The 9,449-nt window shown below is 43.6% G+C and overlaps 1 long non-coding RNA gene and 1 pseudogene across 1 annotated transcript in view; one reads left to right on the forward strand and one right to left on the reverse strand.

Annotated features, from left to right (window-relative positions):
• LOC133091087 (uncharacterized) overlaps positions 1 to 1,246 on the reverse strand; it is a 38,252-nt gene extending 37,006 nt beyond the window's left edge. Inside the window, exon 1 of the long non-coding RNA XR_009700854.1 lies at positions 1,132 to 1,246. This is a non-coding gene — a long non-coding RNA (uncharacterized LOC133091087). The remainder of the gene's footprint in view (positions 1 to 1,131) is intronic.
• Positions 1,247 to 5,729: 4,483 nt separating this feature from the next.
• LOC133091083 (protein numb homolog) lies at positions 5,730 to 8,374 on the forward strand (annotated as a pseudogene).
• The last annotated feature ends 1,075 nt before the right edge of the window (positions 8,375 to 9,449 follow it).

Consider the following 9,449-nt stretch of genomic DNA (forward strand, 5'->3'; position numbering starts at 1 on the left):
GCACAACATCTCACCGGTGCTGGGAGGCCCTGTGTCAATAACTGCCATCAGACTTGGAACCCATCTGTGCAGAGAACGGGGGGGGGGGAGGGCATGGGGGACAGCATCACACCTGCTGTGACTGGATACACTTCTGGTGCCACATTCATACAAAGCACCTGAGGCCCCCCCTGGTCAAAACCCAGGTGGTGCCATGGGGGATAGCACCATCCACATTTAGAGAGGAACCTCCACTCTCAGTAAGAACATTGGGGTCCCCAAGTCAGGACACCCCTCTGACTTAGACGAGCCAGCATTGTGTTTGCAGGCTCCTGGTCAGGGCAGCTGTGCCTGTGCTCATAGGAGTCTGGCAGCCTCATAACCTGCCCAGGGCTTCATAGGAGCCACCAGCGAATTCCTTTCTTCTATGAAGAAACTCAACAAATGAAGAGTAGATCTTATTCTGCAAACTGTGTGTCACCATGAATGGACTTTGCCTCACTGGAAAGCGGCTCAGCCCCTTGAAGTGAAACTTAACCTCCTCTCTTCCTACAGCAAGCCGGAGGACCACACCTCAGGGGTGTGCAAGAGTGTGTGTGTGTGTGCACGCACGTGTGTGTGTGTGTGTGTGCTGGAGGGTGAGGAGCATATGAGCCCACTTCAGAACTACACCAGACTTGAGAAGCTCCAGTTAGGAGAATGGAAGAGAGCTGCCTGTATCATCCACTGTGCCATCCCTGGCTTGACTGTTAACTTGGCGGACCCAAGTTTTCCCTAGACTTGGAACTGGCAGGATGCCCACTGCTGTTTTCAGATGCTTCCTCTCCCCCTATGCATTTGCCTCAATGGGCCTTTCTCTTTCCCAGCTTTATGTACATATATATATATGTCAGTAAAACCTTGTTCGTATTAATCTACTTCTGTTTATGTGTCTTTACTCACTGACTCAGCTGTAGAGGAAGAACTGACTTATGTGAGTGGTGATGTGGGAGCCAGACTTAAGACACCAAAATTTTGTGTCCCAGTGACTGGGATGTGGAATTAGGCACACATTATGGCTGCATGTGCTGACTCCTGAAATCTGTTTTCAGTGTAACGAGTGACAATCAGGAGGAACTAAGGTCTACAGGAGGGAGAGTTGGGGTGACTCACCCTGACTGATTAAGTGTGCTGATGTGTCCAATCCCTGCCGACCCCTGGAGCAGTGCATTGAGTGGGCCGCACGTATCTCAGAAGAATGTTTTTCTCAGACTGATGAAGAGAAGCGACAGGACTTGCCTGTGGTGATGCCAGTTTTTGACAGAAATACCTGCAGCATCCCCAAATCCCAAATCTCTTTCATTGACTATTTCATCACAGACATGTTTGCTGCTTGGGACGCCTTTGTAGACTTGCCTGAGTTAATGCAGCATCTTGACAACAATTTTAAATACTGCAAGGGACTGGACGAAATGAAGCTGCGGAGCCTCCGCCCACCTCCGGAACAGTGGGCGACACTGCCTGGGGCCCTGACGCGGTGTCCCTCCGGTCACTTGGGATTCCTGAGGGCGGTCAGAGTTCCTTGGTCCTTTCGTCCCCCGGTCTGCAGAGCCTGTCAGACCACACAGGGACGTCGGCAACCTTCTGTAGCCACCATCTGATGCCATTGCCATAAAGTGAGACTTAGTCCACTCAAGGTACCTGGGCCTGCTGCGGGGGCTCTTCAGAAAGTCACGTGAGAACCACGGTTTGCATTCGCGTCCGTTAAAACATGAGCTCGGGACTGCCCCCGCAAAGGACGGAGATGGATTTCCTGCCAGTGACAGAGAGTGTCTTGTTACAATTTCTCTCAGTTATGTTCAACACTTAAGAACAGCTAATGGCAATCGGATCTTTTTTCACATCATAGAAGGTGCACTCACTCACTTTGGAACACTACTGAAAGTGACTTCTCTTTTAAAATTGAACAGAAAATGCAGACAAAGAAATTTTGAAGTTGATTATTAATATCAATTATTAAAATGTTTTATTTATTTTATTAGAAGTTCAATATTTTCTATGAATTTAAAAATACTTCAAAGCCAAAGACAACTTTAAATAGCATGACCAAATTTACATGATTCATATTCATTAAATATGTATTACTTCGTGTACAGACTTATTTTCATAATGCAAATTTAAAATATAAAATGACACATTTTTACTGCAAAAAAAAAAAACCACACTGGAGGCTAGATAATCCCTGATGTGTGATAAGGAACCACACTTTATGATTGAACTTTTCGAAAATGTTGAAATGTCTTTTGGGGCATCTTTTTATTCAATTGAGACTTAGGCCAGTCATCTTCATACATTCCCACTACACCCAGAGAGGATGGATTTGACATCCAGGTTCATGTGTCTGGAGAAACAAAGGAAGAGTTCATACCTGCTCTGTAATTATTGAAAATTTAAGTTGACCTCAAATGTACCATGCTGCTTAAAATAGCAGAAAAGATCCTCTTTAATAACTGGCTTGGCTCTGAGCTAACCCACTAAAATATCAAATCACAAGAGTTATAATTGTGCCCAGTTCTGGCTGACCCTAGAGTTCTGCTGGGCCTCCACTAGGTTTAATAATGGCAAAATTCCTGAGTCTGTGCAGCCTATCTTCCAGTTGGAGGGGAGAACAGAAACCCATGTACATTATCTGGTAGGTTCGCCAGGAATAAATGCTATGGAGATTAAGCAGTATATGGTGAGGTGAGATTGTGGGCAAGAGAGAAGCAAGGCTTTCAACTTAAACGGTAGACAGGATAAGTCTTACTGGGAAGGTGGAATTTGAACAGTCTAGAGGGAGGCAGATGAGTCAGACATCTGAGGGAAAAGCATTCCAGATCATAGGAATAACCTCTGCAAGGCCCAGAGGAAGGATACCAGTGTCCTCAGGGAAGAATTAGTAAATAATGTGGCTGGAATAGAGTCAGCAACTAGGAGGGAGGGAAGGAGGAAAGGAGGACAGAGAAGATGTGTGTGGAATTCCCTGCATCACCATTTACTGATTGCGTGATCACAAACAGTTAATTCAACCTTCAAGTGTTTCAGTGAACTCAGTGCTTTTCCTATGGCCTATTGACCTCTCAAGAGTTTTGGAAGGATAAAATAATGTAGGGAAGTGACTTATAAGCCATTGTTACTGTTCTATACATAAGGATAGATGGGTAGACAGGTAGATATAGATAGATACATAGATAGATAGATGATAGATAGATAGAGAGATAGATAGACAGATAGATACATAGATAGATAAACAGAGAGATAGATAGATAGATATAGACAGATAGAGAGATAGAGAGATAGAGAGAGAGAGATAGGCAGAGAGAGAGATATACATAGATAAGATAGATAGACAGATAGAGAGATAGATAGATACACAGATAGATAGACAGACAGACAGATAGATAGACATTCAGACAGAGAGATAGAGAGATAGATAGATAGATAGACAGATAGAGAGAGAGATACACAGATAGATAGACAGATAGGTAGATAGATAGATAAATAGACACATAATAGAGTTAAGGACTGAATTTCTGTAAAATCATAATTTAAAATAATAGTTTCATTGAGATATAATTTACTTTCCATATTATTTAAAGTGTACAATTTAATGTGTTATGCATCTACCACCACAATCAATTGTAAAACTTTCATCCACCCCCCCCCCAAAAAAATAATCTACTATAAGTCACTCACTCCCCCACTTCTCCAAACCCTAGGCAGCCACTAATATACTTTGTCTCTACAGATTTGCCTAGTCTGGACATTGCATACAAATGGAATCATACAATTACTTAGCATGTTTTCAAGGTTCATCTATGTTGTAGCATGTATCAGTACTTGATTTCTTTTTATGGCTGAATAATATTCCATGGTGTGGATATTACTGTGTTTCATTGATCATTCACAGTAAATGGCCATTTGGGTTATTTCCACTTTGGGGCTCTTATGAATAATGCTGTTGTGGTTGGATTTAAGTGCAAGTTTTGTATGCAGGTCTAGATTTGTTTTTTAAATTAATAGACTATTTTGGAGCTGTTTCTGGTTTACAGAAAAATTAAGCAGAAAGGACAGAGTTCTCATACTTCCTTACCTCTCAACCCAGTTTCCCCTATTATTAACATCTTACATTAGCATATTTGTTATAGTTAATGAACCAATATTGATACATTATTACTAACTAATGTCCATGCTTTACTTTACACTTCACTCTTTGTTTTGTACATTACATGATTTTTGACAAATGTGCAATAACCTGTATCCACCATTACAGAACCATACACAGGAGTTTGTCTGCCTTTAAAATTCCGGGCTTCACCCATCCTTTTCTCCCTCCCCACAACCTCTGGCAACCACTGATCTTTTGATTGTCTCCACACTTTTGCCTTTTCCTAAATTTCATATAGCAATCATATAATATGCACGTAGCCTTTGCAGACAGGCTTTTTTTCACTTAGCAATATGCATTTAAGCTTCTTCCATGTCTTTTCATGGCTTCATAGCCTTTTCTTTTTAGTGCTGAATGCTATTCCTTTGTACGGATATACCATAGTTTGTTTATCCATTCACCTATTGAAAAACATCTTGGTTGATTTCAAGTTTTGGCAATTATGAAAGAAACTGTTATAAACATCCATGTGCAGGTTTTTATGTGGACATAACTTTTCAGTTCCTATGGGTAAATACCAAAGAGCATGATTACTAGATCACTGTATGGTAAATGTTTAGTTCTGTAAGAAACTGCCAAGTATCCTGCTAGCAACAAATGAGAAGTCCAGTTGTTCCTCATCATCACCAACTTTGGTATTTCAGTTTTTTTATTTTAGCCATTTGAATAGGTGTGTAGTGCTATCTCATTATTGTTCTAATTTAAAATTCCCTGATGACATGGAATGTGTAGCATCTTTTCATATGCTTATTTGCCATGTGTATATTTTCTTCTTTTAATCATAGTTGTTTTGTTTTTTTTTAACCAACGCCTGGTAACTCTTGTCCTCCTGTGTCTATTTATATTGTCTTCTTTCTTTCTTTCTTTCTTGTTCTGTTTTTTTATTTTTTGAGCTTTTGATCATTTAGTCTTTTTCCTGGTATGTCCAATTATTTTTTATATTAAAATCGGGCTTAACTTATTTTAGGAAACTATAAAGATACCTCCACATTCTGGATGTTGTTATCGTTCTCTTGAAAAGATTTCCTTTTGCCCATGGCAGACAGTTACTATAGGGACTGGAAACCTTAGTCCATTCTCAGTTTGAGCTCATTCAAAGCTGTTTTTCAGTCTGTGTGAAGGTTGCTCTATTTCTGTCTTGTCCTTCCTCTACGGGTGTTGCCCTTTGGGATTACCATATGAGCGTTTGGATTCTCCCTATTCCCAACTACCCATGTATTTGTTAGGCTTTAAATGTAATGGTGGGCTACTGGCGCCCGAGGTAGAGGCAGTGGCACTGGAGTTGGCCGGGGGCAGCGGCAGATTTGGGGCTTAAACAACTTCCAGGGAAGAAGGCCAGTGCAGCTGCTGTTGCAACCCAAGATTTTGATTCACATCCATAGATTGAAATATTGGTGGGCCAGCCATCCTCAGACACCTCACTGAGGACAGGACTCAACAAATGAATGAGTGTATTGAGGAAAATGGGAGCCAGGTTTTTCATTGTTGGAGAAGGGAGTTTTAGATATAAGGAAGAAAAGACTCCAATGAACCCTGTGACGCTGGATTTGAATCGGAGGATGAGGAAACTGAGGCTTGGTGAAGTTACGAAACTTGTCCAAAGTCACACAGCTTGTAAAGGGCACAGTCAAGATTCAGAGCCAGCTTGTAAAAATTAAAATGAATAAACTACGGCAAAGTTTTAGGAGAAAGAAAGATGTTTATGTTCCAGAGGCCAGTCATCCACATCAGTGGCAGACAGATGAAGAAGGAGTTCGTACTGGAAAATGTAGCTTCCCAGTTAAGTACCTTGGGCATGTAGAAGTTGATGAATCAAGAGGAATGCACATCTGTGAAGATGCTGTAAAAAGATTGAAAGCTGAAAGGAAGTTCTTCAAAGGCTTCTTTGGAAAAACTGGAAAGAAAGCAGTTACGGCAGTCCTGTGGGTATCGGCAGATGGACTCAGAGTTGTGGATGAAAAAACTAAGGACCTCATAGTTGACCAGACAATAGAAAAAGTTTCTTTCTGTGCCCCAGATAGGAACTTTGATAGGGCCTTCTCTTACATATGTCGTGATGGCACAGCTCGGTGCTGGATCTGTCACTGCTTCATGGCTGTCAAGGACACGGGTGAAAGGCTGAGCCACGCAGTGGGCTGTGCTTTTGCAGCCTGTTTAGAATGTAAGCAGAAGCGGGAGAAGGAATGTGGAGTGACTGCTACTTTCGATGCCAGTCGGACCACTTTCACAAGAGAAGGATCATTCCGTGTCACGACAGCCACTGAGCTAGCAGAAAGAGAGGAGATTATGAAACAAATCCAAGATGCTAAGAAAGCTGAAACAGATAAGACAGTTGTTGGTTCATCAGCGGCCCCTGGCAACACTGCCCCATCCCCATCCTCTCCCACCTCTCCCACTTCAGATGCTACTGCCTCTCTGGAGATGAACAATCCTCACGCCATCCCACGCCGGCACGCACCAATTGAACAACTTGCTCGCCAAGGCTCTTTCCGAGGATTTCCTGGTCTTAGCCAGAAGATGTCACCCTTTAAACGCCAACTATCCCTGCGCATCAACGAGCTGCCTTCCACTCTGCAGAGGAAGACTGATTTCCCCATGAAAAATGCAGTGCCAGAGGCAGAAGGGGAAGCGGAGAGTATCAGCTCCTGTGCTCACAGGTCACCAATGCCTTCAGCACACCCTCCGAGGATCCCTTCTCATCCGCCCCAATGACCAAACCAGTGGCAGTGGTGGCACCAGTCTCCTGCCTTTCAAGCTAATGGCACTGACTCAGCCTTCCATGTGCTTGCTGCTAAGCCAGCCCATACTGCTCTAGCACCCGTAGCAATGCCTGTGCGGGAAACCAACCCTTGGGCCTATGCCCCTGATGCTGCTAACAAGGGAATTGCAGCCACACATTCGGGGACCGAGTGGGGTCAATCTTCTCGTGCTGTCTCTCCAGGTCTCTTCCAGGCTGGTCACAGACGCACTCCCTCTGAGGCCGACCGCTGGTTGGAAGAGGTGTCCAAGTGCGTCCGGGCTCAGCAGCCCCAGGCCTCAGCTGCACCTCTGCAGCCAGTTCTCCAACCTCCTCCACCCAGTGCCATCTCCCAGCCAGCGCCACCTTTCCAAGGAAATGCATTCCTCACCTCTCAGCCTGTGCCAGTGGGTGTGGTCCCACCCCTGCAGCCAGCCTTTGTCCCTGCCCAGTCCTATCCTGTGGCTAACGGGATGACCTATCCAGCCCCTAATGTGCCTGTGGTGGGCATCACTCCCTCCCAGATGGCTGCCAATGTGTTTGGCACTGCAGGCCACCCTCAGGCTACCCAACCCCATCAGTCTCCCAACCTGGTCAAGCAGCAGACATTCCCTCAGTACGAGACAAGCAGTGCTACTACCAGCCCCTTCTTTAAGCCTCCTGCTCAGCACCTCAACGGTTCTGCAGCTTTCAATGGTGTAGACGATGGCAGGTTGGCCTCAGGAGACAAGCACACAGAGGTTCCTGCAGGCACCTGCCCAGTGGATCCTTTCGAAGCCCAGTGGGCCGCATTAGAAAGCAAGTCCAAGCAGCGTACTAACCCCTCCCCCACCAACCCTTTCTCCAGTGACTTACAGAAGACTTTTGAAATTGAACTTTAAGCAGTCCTTATGGTTTACGTATTTTGTCTGTACTTAGGCAAGGGCGGAGGGTGGAGGTCAAAGGAGCAAAGGGGACTTTGTGTTCCCAACCAGTACGCTTTTCACTAATCCCAAGGGTCCCCAGGAGCATGTCCAGGCATAGAGTGCTGAAGGGGTGATTGATTGAAAAAAGTGGAGAAAACCATTCCTAGAGAAGAGCTGTCTTGCAGTTAGACTAAAGAAGTTAAGGAAATGTTACCCTCTGCCCCCCTCTTCCTCCCTCAGCCCCTCACAAATCTCTGGCAACAGAGAGGCAGAAGTATCTGAACAGGAACCTGTATTCAAAGCACATTTACTGGAATATAAAACACAACGGGAAGCAAAACGATCTCCCTTTGTTTTTCAGGCCATTCACCTGCCTCCTCTCTCAGTACTGGCCTGTCTTAAAGATCAAAAACAGGGTGGCCTGTGCTTGGGCTGGGGACAAGAGGCAGGCTGTGCTGCCAGAATTCCCAGGAGGGCACATCAGGAGCCGCCCAGCAGAGCTATATTTTAGGGGTAAAGTTGAGCTTCCATTTTGAGTAAGAATAAATATTATAAATATATACCAAAAAGCCAAAATCTTTATTTTTATGCATTTAGAATATTTTAAATAGTTCTCACTATTAAAAAGTTGTATGAGTTGTAAGTAATCTTGCCAAAGGTAAAGGGTTAGCTGTAAGAAATTGTACATAAGATTGATTTATCATTATGCCTATTGAAGTAAAAAGAGGAAGGGCTGGAAGTTGCAGACGGGATCCCTAGCTTACTTGGTATCATTTACTGTAAGTAGCACATTGCAACAACAATCATGCTTATGACCAATATAGTCAACTAGGTTGTAGTTTTAAATAAAGAGCGAGCAGTATTGTCCTGGTTTTAAACCTATAAAGAAATTCTAATGTCATTATTTTAATGGAATCAATCTAAATAGAGAATATGTATTTTCTTCTATATATTGCTGCAGTTTCCTTACGTTAATCCTTTACTTTGTTTTAACACTAAGGTGACAATGACATAATATCCATAGACAGGAACACAGGTTACTGTGTTGGTTTGTCATGTAGGTCTTGGTGGGTTTTGCTTTGTCCTTTAAGTAAGTTTTGTTCCCACGAGTTTTGTGGGGATGGAGGTTCTAGTTTTATTAGCACTGCGTGTGCGTGTGTGTGTCCATCCCTCTCCCTCGCGGTGAGCAGAACATTCCATTTGCCAGTTGCAGCCACTTGACCTCTGGTAACAACATGAGATCCCATCTCATTTTTACTTTTGAACGTTGGCCTTACAATCAAATGTAAGTTATATATATTTGTACTGATGAGAATGTATAATCTGCTTTAACAGAAATAAATGTTCGTGGTAGAAAAAAAAAATGTAATGGTTTCCACAGCCCTGTGAGACTAAAGATACACTTAGCTTGTCATTCCATTAGTTGTTGCCTTTAGCTTGAGCTCTTGCCGTTTGGCTTCTGTGGTTAGAGTCTTTTGAACTCCTTGGCTTTTCAGCTCCTAGGCTGTAAGATTTGAATCAGCAAATGCCCCAAGGAGAAAAGCTGCACCAAAGTCAGGCTTGCGTCTGTGTTTCCCTTCTCTCCAGAACTTGACCCACATGTCTTGGTGTCTCTCTAACATTCAGATGCCAGTGAACAGAC

Source organism: Eubalaena glacialis, chromosome 4, assembly GCF_028564815.1.
Source record: "Eubalaena glacialis isolate mEubGla1 chromosome 4, mEubGla1.1.hap2.+ XY, whole genome shotgun sequence".
NCBI classification, from domain to species: domain Eukaryota; kingdom Metazoa; phylum Chordata; class Mammalia; order Artiodactyla; family Balaenidae; genus Eubalaena; species Eubalaena glacialis.